Raw genomic sequence first — 13,719 nt, 5'->3', positions numbered from 1 at the left:
TTTCTCATTAATGAACACTCTGCACCCCATCTTGACTGAAAAAACAGACATGTAGTAATTTTTGCCAATATATTAAAAAAGAAAAACTGAAATATGACAGGGTCATAAGTATTCTGACCCTTTGCTCAGTAGAGAGTAGAAGCAACCAAATGGCTGCAATGAAACAAAGAGTGAAAAATGTAAAGGGGTCTGAATACTTTCCGTACCCACTGTACATATACATACACTGTGCGATTAATGAATACATGAACTCCACTATTGCTATACATGTTATAAACATAAGGTACTTCTTTAGCTTTTTTATTTCTTGATCGAAAAATGTTATATAACTACGACAATGTGTACCTTAATTTTGAATAGCCCCTAACTCTAATGACTTTCCTCTCAATGTGCCCAAACAGACTTCATGAGATTGCTGCTGAGAACAATAGTGACACACTTTTTTATACCACTTTAAATACTGACAATAAAACTTTCAAAATCAATGAAAAAATGTCTTTTACAAGAAAAAAATGTTAAGAAACAGTCTTTCCTGAAAAATGACTTGTATTGTATATCATTAGAAAGGTACCAGTGGAAATAACCATATCCAATTATTTAGAATCACTCATGCACAAATTACATAAGAAGGAGAACAAAGAGTTTACTAAATATGCTATTTATTACATCCAAAGGAATTTACATATTAGAAATGGATATTTAATATCGAGTACATATTGCGTGAACTACCCAGATGAGTGAAATTGACCATTGGTCCACACAGGAAACCAGATGAAACAGGCTAATGCAACATATAAGTAAAAGGGCAGCAACTCAGTGTGATTTCTATCATTGAAACCTATCACTATACACCCAGTACTCCGTCACTGAACTGCCCACCGTTGTATACCAATCATGTTAAATGCATCAGCCCATATACATATCAAGAGTTAGTAGTGATAATTACCCATTGTTAGTTTTCAGTTTCTGTGGGGACCACGATCACCCCAACGCGCGTTTAGCGTGCTTATGACAGCCTCGCTTTTTAAAAAAATGTTTTTAATTAATTTCATGTATGTATGATATTATCTAATATGTAAATTGCTTTGGATGTAATAAATAGCATATTTAGTAAACTCTTTGTTCTCCTTCTTTTGTATTGTATATAAGGCAAAATTTAAAAAGGATTTAAAAATAATAATAATTTAAGTAAACCAAAAATGTTGTATTCATGTTTATGAAATTTTTATTATTTTTTTATTTAAAAAACTGGAAATTTCAGTGTAATACTGAATATGAAGGAAACAAGAACTGCCAAAAAATGTGACAGAAGAAGGACTCAGATACACCCTGTATTAGATATAATGGAGGGCCTCATACACATTCTTTTGAAATCCTCATGTAGTGGTACTCCTACACTCATAAAGGGTTTACACTAAAAGCAAACCCAGTAAAAAAAATATAATTAGGGTCATCCAGTCATCCATAGACCCTTGAAGGCAAAAACTGGTGGGCCTCATTAAAATATTGAAGATTAAAAACACTTTATGTGCTGCTGTCATCTGGTGGTGTGGAAAAGCTAATCCAGGATTTGTTCATTTTTATTACAATCAGTCTGTCAACACTTTCTGTTGACAGGCGCCTCAGTTGTATCGTGTGTGTCTCCCTCGCCTCTCCTCCTTGGTTGGGCAAGGAAGAATGCCCCCTGCCACTAGCGTTGTCTGATGGGAATTTTTTCAACATATTTTCCACAAGGCCTTCTGGTATAGCACCATTTTAGTACACCTCTCTTTCTCAGGAAGGAGAAATGCAATGTTCTCTTTGTAGTATAGGTCTAGTTGGGTCAACAACCAGTACTCTTTTTTTGGCCAAGATGAATGTAACATGAGGGTCACAGGAACACAAGGGTCAAAGGAAAGGTTACAGTAGCAGGTCAAGCATTTTTTTTAATTTTAAACCACAGTAATTTTGCACAAAGGAGGTTAAACTGTATGCATGACTGAGTCCAGGAAAAAAAATGAGTTTTTTATTTAGGTTTATATACCCCCAGTAATGTAACAGTAACCATGTTAAACTGTATGGATGACTAATTGAATTGAGAACATTTTTTTTTTAGTTTTAGATACCACCATAATGTAACACAAAGCACATAATACTCAATGAATGACAAATTAAATATAGAACAAATTTTTAACGTAAATATTTTGAAAATGTAGTTGAACTACTCCTACACTCATAAAAGCTTTGCAGAAAGTGCAAAGCCAGGAAACAATTATAAGTAGGGTTATCCAGTCATCCATATACCACTGAAAGGCAACAACTGGCAGGCCTCATTCAGATATTTTGAATGTGTAGTTGATGTACTCTAGTCTCCTACACTCATAATGGCTTTGAACAAAGTGCAAAGCCAGGAAAAAAAATTAAGGCAGGAAATATACTAATCTTCTTCAGGCATCCGCTTCTTCTTTTCCTTCCTCGGGAGACTGGGGGGGCTGCCCCCAACTGCTTTCTGGAGCCCAATTTCCAGATGTCTGGGCTGCAAGTGACGCTGCTTTGGTTGGTGCCAGATCCCCTGACATGTAGAAATGGGTGACAGAGCCATGTTGCCTGCACCATCACCTGCTCTAACACAGGAGGTGGTGAACCCCAAAGACAGTATGATCTCTCGGGGCTGGTAGCCCCATCTTGAGCCAACTAGAGAAGCCTCTCCCAGGCCTGTTCATTCCACGAGAAGGGTTAATCCTGCTCCTTTCTTTCTCGATCACACCCACCACATACCATCGATGTTGTCCCTCCATTTTGAGGAACGTGATCCTGGTTCCAGCTGTCAGCTCATACAGCTTTTGAGGCAAGTGTTCCGTCTCTCCTGCCAGCAGGTTGGCCGAGATGTGATGACAGGTCCCAAACTCTTCTATGGACCCCCATCTCAGCTGCCGGTCATACGTAACGACCTTCCCCGGGATGCCAACTCTCAGTACCTTATGGCTAGAGAGCCTCTAGCATGTCTCTGACCCTCATCCTGGCTCACCTCCTTCTCTATTCCGACCATCCAAGGCCCCGCAGTCTGCTCACTAGTTGCTGGATCCTGGCTTTACCATCTGCAGTCCACAAGAACTCCCAAGGTGAAGGCTGTGGATTAGGTTCGGGCCTTGTTTATTTTAGGAAAGCGGACCACAGGCTGCTGCCACCTCCACTGTTGTGCCAGCTTCATCTGACTCTGATATTCCTCCGGTCTCTCCCTTGGTAGTCTCACGGGATTCTGTCATTTTTGTCTCCTTGTCACTCACTAAACATGTAATACTCAATCTATGACTAACTGAATCCCGAAAAATTATTGAATGATTGTTTTGGAGTGTTATATACCACCAAAATTCAACAGAAAGCATGTAATACTCTATAGATGACTAATTGAATCCGGATTTTTTTAACACTTTGTTGGAATGTTATATACTGCCAAAATATACCACAAAACAAGTAATATTCTTTGTGTGACTAATTGAATCAGAAAAAAATGTCAACGCTTTTTTTGAGTGTTATATGCCACAAAGCGCGTAATACTCTGTAGATGATAATATAGTCAATTTTTTCAATACTTTATGGATGACTAATTAAATACAGAAAATATTTTGAACGCTTTTTCCAGTGTTACATACCACCGAAATTTAACAGAAAGCACATGATACTCTATGGATGATAATGTAGTCAATTTTTTCACCCCCCAAAGAAAGAATATGGTCACCTGCAATAGATATATATTTACAATGGACTGCAAAGCCCTGCCTAGACATTGTATTCTGCCACTCTCCCTGCTCCTGCAGCTGCCCCTAGGATATATGCAGAATGTTTCTCATAGAAACAGAAAAAGAACAAGATGAGTGCTTAGAGCAGGGGTCCTCAACCTGTAGCTCGGGAGCCACATGTAGCTCGCGATGCCATGAATTGTGGCTCGCGGCTGTCTGCCAGCTTGGTGCATTATCACCAGGTGTAGCAAACAGGTATGAAGAGCACATCTGAAAATGGTGAATTTTGTGAGCAGACCAATGTCTTAGGGGTTCTGAGATAATTTAAAGGGAACCTGTCACCCCGTTTTTTGAAGATGAGCTAAAAATAGCGTTAAATAGGGGCAGAGCTGGGCGTTACATTAGTGTCTTTTGTGTGCCTTTATTACCCACCTATGCTGCTGAAATACCTTTGTAAAGTCACCGTTTTCTGCTGTCACTCACGCTGGTCTGGTCCTATGGGCGTGGTCACAGCGCTGTTTCTCCCCCAGATCAGGCTCATCATTACGTTGGTGGCGTAGTGGTGTGCGCATGTCCAACAGAGAATATCCACTGCCCAGGAGATGAAAAAGAGCGCGATCTGCGCTATTCAGCCGTTTACCGGTGGGCACGGCCATCTTTCCTGTGGCCGCGCGTGCGCAGATGGAGCGCTCTGCTGCCCGGGGCTTCAGGAAAATGGCCGCGGGATTCCGCGCGTGCGCAGATGGAGATCGCCACCAACGTAATGATGAGCCTGATCTGGGGGAAAAACAGCGCTGTCACCTCGCCCATAGGACCAGACCAGCGTGAGTGACAGCAGAAAACGGCGACTTTACAAAGGTATTTCAGCAGCATAGGTGGGTAATAAAGGCACACAAAAGACACTAATGTAACGCCCAGCTCTGCCCCTATTTAACGCTATTTTTAGCTCATCTTCAAAAAACAGGGTGACAGGTTCCCTTTAAGTACGGTGCTCTGGAGACAAGATGAAACCACCTGTCAGAGGAGGTGTTTGAAGCTGGATGTGACAGAGTCTTGGGAGTGCTTTATAGAATACTGAATGGGGGTATTGTGGGAACCCGTAGATCTTAGTACACTGCTTTGGGGTGATTTGTGTGGAAAAGCTTTGATTACCATTTTGCCTGTAATTGGGGCTTTGGTTGCCACTATTGTGAGGGGGAAGTAGCTAAATGTGGCTCGCGACCCTCTCTCAAGGCTGGATGCGGCTTGCGACCCTCTGTCGGAGCTGAATGTGGCTCTCAAGGTCAGAAACGTTGGGAACCTCTGGCTTAGAGGGACTGTTAGTATGATGGTTCAGCTTCAGCACCAGTATCAACACTACAGGACTCTGATTCTTTAAACTGTGCACACACAGGCCTGGACAATCACTCTCTCCCACCAATAAGAACTGTCCCTGAGCTCTGCAATGGCATCAGTGTGCCAAGCGTAGTGGCGACTGTTCTTTTATAAATTCTGATGAGGTAATGTGGCCAGCCAGTCAGAATAATGCCACTACCAAGTTGACTATGGCATTACAGTGACTGGCAGGCAATCCCTTCATGTTTATTTTCTCTGTAACAGGTGCCAAACATGCAGAGTGGGATTTGAGGCTTCAAATATGAGCACTGGTTAATACTCGAATACTGAATATATCAGAGCACCCAGATGCTCTAGTGGTATCCGAGTATCATCGAGCACATTCGCTCATCCTAACATGTAGTATTGCCTGTTCAGAAAAGTCTGATCTACCAAAATATGAAAATAATTAACATGATCGGTAAACAAAGTAAATAAAAAAATTAAAGAATGACAAATTTATGTTTTTTTGGTCACTGCAATAGCACAAAAAATTATGTAATAAGAGATCAAAACTATACCAAAATGGTATAAAAATGTCGTCACCCCCGGCAAAAAATAAGCTGTCACCCAGCTCCATCGATCAAAAAATTAAAACGTTATTTTTTTTGTAAAACTTCTGATTTTTTTTTCACCAACATTATAAAAAAAAGGAACATGTTTGGCATCACTGTAATCGCACTGATGAGGACAATCATATGGTAAGGTCATTATTTCCACACAATGTTCAACGTAAAAAGAAATCCCAAAAAACTATGTCAGAATTGCATTTTTTCCACAATTTCTCCCCACTTGAAATTTGTATCCAGTTTTCAGTGCACTATGTGGTAAAATGAATGGTGTCATTCAAAAGTACAATCTGCCATGCAAAAAAATAGCCCTTATACGCAGGGCCGCCATCAGGGCATGACAGCCATGACTGGCGTATGGGGCCCGGTGAGCAGAGGGGGCCCGCATCGGGCCCCGTCTAATCTGCTCACCGGGCCCCCCCCTGCCGGCGCTGCGGGCCCCCCACCTGCCGGCGCTGCGGGCCCCCCCCTGCCGGCGCTGCGGGACACTATTGACGTGCGGGCCCGTGCCCGCACGTCAATAGTTAACAGCCGCCGGTCGCCGCCAGCCAGTCGGAGGCTGGCAGCTGACTTCAGCGGCCGCAGTGCGCAGTCGCACTTCGCCGGCGTCTGATGTCATTGTCAGCCGCCGGCGAGTGCGTCCTTCACCTGCGGCTGCGTGGAGGAAGTGAGGTTCCCCGCCGCAGGAGCATGGCAAGGTAAGAACTCGGCTTTTTTTTTTTTCAGAGCGGCGATCCCAGGGGGGTGGGGCCCGGGGCAGAACGCTGGACATGCTGGGGCAGAAAGCTGGACACGGGCAGTATGCTGGACACAGGGGCAGAGATGCTGGACACAGGGGGCAGAGATGCTGGACACAGGGGGCAGAGATGCTGGACACAGGGGGCAGAGATGCTGGACACAGGGGGCAGAGATGCTGGACACAGGGGGCAGAGATGCTGGACACAGGGGGCAGAGATGCTGGACACAGGGGGCAGAGATGCTGGACACAGGGGGCAGAGATGCTGGACACAGGGGGCAGAGATGCTGGACACAGGGGGCAGAGATGCTGGACACAGGGGGCAGAATGCTGGACACAGGGGGCAGAATGCTGGACAAAGGGGCAGAGATGCTGGACAAAGGGGCAGTATGCTGGACAAAGGGGCAGAATGCTGGACAAAGGGGCAGAGATGCTGGACGAAGGGGCAGAGATGCTGGACGAAGGGGCAGAGATGCTGGACGAAGGGGCAGAGATGCTGGACACAGGGCAGAATGCTGGACAAAGGGGCAGTATGCTGGACAAAGGGGCAGAGATGCTGGACAAAGGGGCAGTATGCTGGACAAAGGGGCAGAGATGCTGGACACAGGGGGCAGAATGCTGGACACAGGGGGCAGAATGCTGGACACAGGGGGCAGAATGCTGGACACAGGGGGCAGAATGCTGGACACAGGGGGCAGAGATGCTGGACACAGGGGGCAGAGATGCTGGACACAGGGGGCAGAATGCTGGACACAGGGGGCAGAATGCTGGACACAGGGGGCAGAATGCTGGACACAGGGGCAGAGATGCTGGACACGGGCAGAGATGCTGAACAAAGGGGCAGAATGCTGGACAAAGGGGCAGAATGCTGGACAAAGGGGCAGTATGCTGGACAAAGGGGGCAGAGATGCTGGACGAAGGGGCAGAGATGCTGGACACAGGGCAGAATGCTGGACAAAGGGGCAGTATGCTGGACAAAGGGGCAGAGATGCTGGACACAGGGGGCAGAATGCTGGACACAGGGGGCAGAATGCTGGACACAGGGGGCAGAATGCTGGACACAGGGGGCAGAATGCTGGACACAGGGGGCAGAATGCTGGACACAGGGGCAGAGATGCTGGACACAGGGGCAGAGATGCTGGACACAGGGGCAGAGATGCTGGACACAGGGGGCAGAGATGCTGGACACAGGGGGCAGAGATGCTGGACACAGGGGGCAGAGATGCTGGACACAGGGGGCAGAGATGCTGGACACAGGGGGCAGAGATGCTGGACACAGGGGGCAGAGATGCTGGACACAGGGGGCAGAGATGCTGGACACAGGGGGCAGAGATGCTGGACACAGGGGGCAGAGATGCTGGACACAGGGGGCAGAGATGCTGGACACAGGGGGCAGAGATGCTGGACACAGGGGGCAGAGATGCTGGACACAGGGGGCAGAGATGCTGGACACAGGAGGCAGAGATGCTGGACACAGGGGGCAGAGATGCTGGAAACAGGGGCAGAGATGCTGGAAACAGGGGCAGTATGCTGGACACAGGGGCAGTATGCTGGACACAGGGGCAGAGATGCTGGACACAGGGGCAGAGATGCTGGACACAGGGGCAGAGATGCTGGACACAGGGGCAGAGATGCTGGACACAGGGGCAGAGATGCTGGACACAGGGGCAGAGATGCTGGACACAGGGGCAGAGATGCTGGACACAGGGGCAGAGATGCTGGACACAGGGGCAGAGATGCTGGACACAGGGGCAGAGATGCTGGACACAGGGGCAGTATGCTGGACACAGGGGCAGTATGCTGGACACAGGGGCGGTATGCTGGACACAGGGGCAGAGATGCTGGACACAGGGGCAGAGATGCTGGACACAGGGGCAGAGATGCTGGACACAGGGGCAGTATGCTGGACACAGGGGCAGAGATGCTGGACACAGGGGCAGTATGCTGGACACAGGGGCAGAGATGCTGGACACAGGGGCAGAATGGAGATATGGGGTATGATGAAAGACATGGGGGCATGACTGGAGACACTGGGGGCAGAATTGGAGACAGGTTGTGCAGGATCATGGGGCAGGATGGATACGATGGAGACAGATGGGGCAGGATGGGGAGATCATATGGGGCAGGATGGATACTCATGAGGACAGGATGGGAGAACATATGGCTGACGCCAGTAATGAGACACATGGGGCCAGGATGGGGAATATTATTACCATAGGGACTAATTAAGGGATATTATTACTGCAGTGATGTATTTATTTTTTGAGGACAGTGTTTTAAATGAGGGGGCGGTCCTGTTACTGTGTAGAGTGACACTATGTCGCCTCTTTTTCTTTATGTGGTGTAATGTAGAAGTTGGGAAAAATTAAGTAATGTGTTCTACAAGCAGAGCTCGAGATAACTGTTATTTCCTGCAGAAACGAGTCCTGGCTGGAAGACATGATGGCGGTCTGTGCTGGATGAAAGATGAAGGACTTCACATAGAGACGTCACTGGTGAGTCAGTGTTACCTATACACTGACACTATACACTGTATACTATATACAGAGCTCCTGTGTATAATTTCACTAGTGATCACTGTATTATCTGTACACAGACACTGCATACTAAGTAGAGATCTCCTGTGTATAATGGCACTTATGGTGATAGTGTGGTGCTTTTTTTTTATTACTGATCAGAATTGTAGTATTCAGTCACTATGTGGTGGTAATATGTGGTCTGGACATGGTGTTGCGGTATTTGTCCCTTGTATGTGATATTATTCGATCACTGTGGTGGTAATATGCGGTCTGGTCATGGTGTAGCGGTATTTGTTCTTTGTATGTGATATTATTCGATCACTGTGGTGGTAATATGTCATCTTGTCATGGTGTAGCGGTATTTGTTCTTTTTATGTGATATTATTGGTCATTTTAAAAATTGAAAAATAAATAAAAATATACCTAAATTGTTTTGCATATTTTAACAAATATTTAATAGGTTACAGCAGAGTAGTGCCCGGCCAAAAGAGTCTACCGTGTTATGGTGGCGGCTTACAAAAGCTGCCGGCTATATGTGTGATCTGGTGATGGGAACTGTTAGGGTATGTGTCCACGTTAAGTAAACGCTGCGTGTTTGACGCTGCGTGGGGCCACAGCGTCAAACACGCAGCGTCCAGATGTTCCAGCATAGTGAAGGGGATTTTAGGAAATCTCGTCTCCACTATGCGTGGTAACACGCACCCGGCGGGCCTGCGACTCCGGACATGCGGTGCTTCTTTTAAGATCGCAGCATGTCCGTGTTCCTTGCGGCAGCTGCGACGCCGCAAGCTATAACACAGGGCCCTATGTGTGGGGTGCGATGATCCCGGATGTGTGCAATGAACACATCCGGCATCATCGCGTCACAGTAGGGGGCGGGGCTTAGCACCGAGCGGGTTTGCCGCTCTGACGAAACCGCCGGCCATCCTGAAGGTGGATACGTACCCTCAATGTGTGATTGGTGAGAAGTGGAGTTTTTCCAAGAGAGAGCGGTGGGACCGTGGACAGTTCGAGGGGTGGAGAGTGGAGGCGGGGCTGGGGTGGAGCCTGGGCGGAGTCTCAAGGGGGCCCCGAAAATTTTGCCAGTATGGGGCCCCGAAATTTCTAGTGGCAGCCCTGCTTATACGTGTATGTGGAGCAAAAAATGAAAAATGTATGGCTCTAGGGAGAAGGTGAAGAAAAATGAAAACACAAAAACAGAAATTGGCCACATTGCAAAGGGGTTAAATTACTTTAAGATTCATTTTAATTTTATGGCTGATGAATATATATTCATCATTACAGAATATTTTTCCTATTTTGAAAACCCTGGACTGCATCGTACAGACAATTCATTTACCTTAATTGTAGTGGGTAATGCATTATCAGTGCAGACTTAGGGCCACTGCCTCCTGAATATTTATTTAAGATTTAATGGCATATATTATTTATAAGGTAAGCTATCATATAATCTTAGGCTCTAATTTATCTTTTACAAACAAATTAATAATAAATGATTGAAGGAATGATAACTCAGAAAGCTAATTCTCCATAGCTGGGATGCCATTCTTTTAGTAGTGTAGCTATCTGGGGGGCAGAGGGGGTGGTCATCTCAGGCCCCACGCTTTGAGGGCCCCCCTGGAGCTACGTTACTGTAACTGTATCTGCATACGCAGTGCGCCCATACAGTTTCACTCTGCCGCAGAGCAGGAAGACTCAGTCTCCCCGGACTGCCACCTGGCCACTATGGGGCCCTAGAGGATGAGGGGGGGGTGCCCGATGCAATCACCAGACCCACCGCCTATCATCGTTAGTTCAACTGTATCGGCTGGATGCCGATACAGTTGAAAACAATGATGAGACAGAGCACCATGCTCCCTCTCTCATCATTCCCCGTCAATGACACAAACACTGACAGCGGGCGCGATGATGTCAGTACATGGCACCTGCTGTGTTGAGATGAGCAGGCACTTGGAGCAGCTAGGAGACTAGGAGGAGAAGTGAGTATTGTAAGTTTTTATTTCTTATTGGGAGTACAGTATACTGTATGGAGGGCTATAGGTAGTGCATTATATTATATGGAGGCCTATGGGAATGCATCATACTATATGGAGGCCTATAGGCCTATGGGGAGTGCATTATACTATAAGGAGGCCTATGGGGAGTGTATTATACCATATAGAGTCATGTGAGGAGTGCATTATACTGTATAGAGGCCTATGGGGAGTGCATTATGCTATATGGAGGCCTATGGGGAGTGCATTATACTATATAGAGGCCTCTGGGGAGTGCAGTATACTGTATGGAGGCCTATGATGAGTGCATTATACTATATCGAGGCCTATGAGGAGTGCATAATACTACATGGAGGCCTATAGGGAGTGCATTATACTATATGGAGGCATATGGGGAGTGCATTTTACTATATGGAGGACTATGGGGAGTGCATTATACTATATGGAGGCCTATGGGGAGCGCATTATACTGTATGGAGGCCTATGATGAGTGCATTATACTATATCGAGGCCTATGAGGAGTGCATAATACTACATGGAGGCCTATAGGGAGTGCATTATACTGTATGGAGGCCTATGGGGAGTGTATTTTACTATATAGAGGACTATGGGATGCATTATACTATATGGAGGCCTATGGGGAGTGCATTATAGTATATAGAGGCCTATAAGGAGTGCAGTTTACTATATGGAGGACTATGGGGTGCATTATACTATGTGTAGGATATTAAGAGGGCAATCATATAGTGTGGGGATTACAGTGAGGTGGCCATCATACAGTGTGGGAGCTAACGTGAGGTCTGTGCACAATATGTGGTCATCATACAGTGTTGGAGCCATCAAACAGTTTGGGGGCTACTAAAAGACCAGTATACTGTGTGTGGGGGCATTATACTGTGTATAGGGGAGCATCATACTGTGTAGAGGGGAGCTGAAAGAGGAAGACTCATAACATTATTAAATGTTAATTGGGCACTTATTGTTATAAGGGCACTCTGGTTATTGTGACTGTCAAAGGGGTACCCAGAGGTCATTATTACTCTCTAGGGGCAAAATATGGGCACTGTTTTCTAGGATACTTGCACAGGGCATTGATATATTCTAGTACCAGCTGAATACTGGCTGGAGAAGTTATTATGTTGGTCTGGGCCAAATAGAAAAGATGGGAAAAGTGAATGACTCCATCAGAAAGAACATCAGCTGTAAGTCACTATCTGTAACTGTACTGCAATCTCTTATATGTTCTGCAGGACTGGTATCTACCACTATATGGTTACTGTATAGCGGTAATATCAGTGTTGGTCTTTTTATATAGAATTTTGTTAGTAATAGTCCAGTCATCTGCTGAGGTTCCCCTATATCCACTATAAAGGGGTGCCCCCATAGTTGTAATCATGGTTGTTATCTGGTTAGGGGCTCACTCAGAAGTTTTGCCCCACGCGCCCCACCTGAAAAAAACTCAAACTACGCCTCTGCATTCTTTACTACTTTCCCCAAAGTACCATACTTATGTCTCCCCATCTCTGAGTAAGATCCTACTGCTACATCTTGAACACAATACTGAACATTGTATGTATGAGGTATAGTGGGCAAAGTACCAACCTATGCCTTGTTTACACCTTAAAATAAAATAAAAAATAGAATGAATGGGGGTTAAATTAAAATAAACATACTTTTCTCTGGTATTTCCAACAATGTCTTTTATTTTTCATTAAAAATTAGTTTTTCTATATTCCTTTAAAAACAGAACCACTTTTGTCCTTATTGAACAGGCACTATTTTGCAATTCTTAAATGTGTTAGTAACTTTGGAATGCTCATACATATCCCAGTGATAGTTTTTTCATATGCAAATTGCCTCTTCAGAGAGGATGAGGACTAGAATTCTAGTGCCACCTACTGGAAATAGCAATCCTAAAAGTCAATATTGACCCTTTAAGGACGGCACTCCAGTCCTAGTCCCTTTCCTCTATGAAGAGACAATTTGCATATTTAATTTCCCAGAGGAGCATGGTGTATATAATTCTCCTCACTCTGACATGCCAGGCCAGGCTTGTCACTCTCCCCTAGAAGAAAAATTACCCCTTAGATCCCACTGTTTTCATGGAACTTTAGGTAACTTTAGGTCCATGAAATTTGCAATCATTTACGAGATTATCAGAAACTTGTGGAAAACATAAAAAAAATGACATGTTCAAACTTCGGATTTCGAATTTTGGTGTCCCATACTGCCAAAATTTTCAGTCCCCTTAAGACTCCGCCCAGGGTCCACCCCAGGTTTGCCTCCACCCTTTGGACCTTCCACAGTCCCACTGCTCACTCTTGGAAAAACTCAACATCTCTACCACAGCCTCACCAATCAGATATTAACAGATCCCATCAAACAGCAGATCACATTCATAACCAGCAGCTTTTAAATATTTCCTAAAATATCCACTACTCTTTTTAGGTGTATTTTTATGCATTTTTCTTTAAGGGGATGAGTCGCTTATTTTTTTTTAAATGACCATTAATAATACCACATACAAGGAACAAATACTGTCACACTGTGATCAGACCACATATTACCACCATGTAATGACTGAATACTACCACATACAAGAGAGAAATATAGCATATATACCAATATACATATTACCATTACATAGTGACCAAATGATACCACATACAAGGAACAAATACCACCACACCATGACCAGATCACATATTAGTACAATACAGCATTGAGAAAAAACTTAAAATATAACTTTTAATTATATCATTAAAAACTACCTTCTATACAAAAAGTGATTAAGTGCATGTGCATAAT

At 45.1% G+C, this 13,719-nt stretch overlaps 1 long non-coding RNA gene across 1 annotated transcript; it reads left to right on the top strand.

Moving 5' to 3' along the window:
• Positions 1-6,225: 6,225 nt before the first annotated feature.
• LOC143785564 (uncharacterized) lies at positions 6,226-8,894 on the top strand. The gene is made up of 2 exons (XR_013218017.1): positions 6,226-6,360; positions 8,816-8,894. It is a non-coding gene; the product is annotated as an uncharacterized LOC143785564 (long non-coding RNA).
• Positions 8,895-13,719: the final 4,825 nt, after the last annotated feature.

This window comes from Ranitomeya variabilis, chromosome 7 (genome assembly GCF_051348905.1).
Source record: "Ranitomeya variabilis isolate aRanVar5 chromosome 7, aRanVar5.hap1, whole genome shotgun sequence".
NCBI classification, from domain to species: domain Eukaryota; kingdom Metazoa; phylum Chordata; class Amphibia; order Anura; family Dendrobatidae; genus Ranitomeya; species Ranitomeya variabilis.
This window is presented reverse-complemented; position numbering and strand designations above follow the sequence as displayed.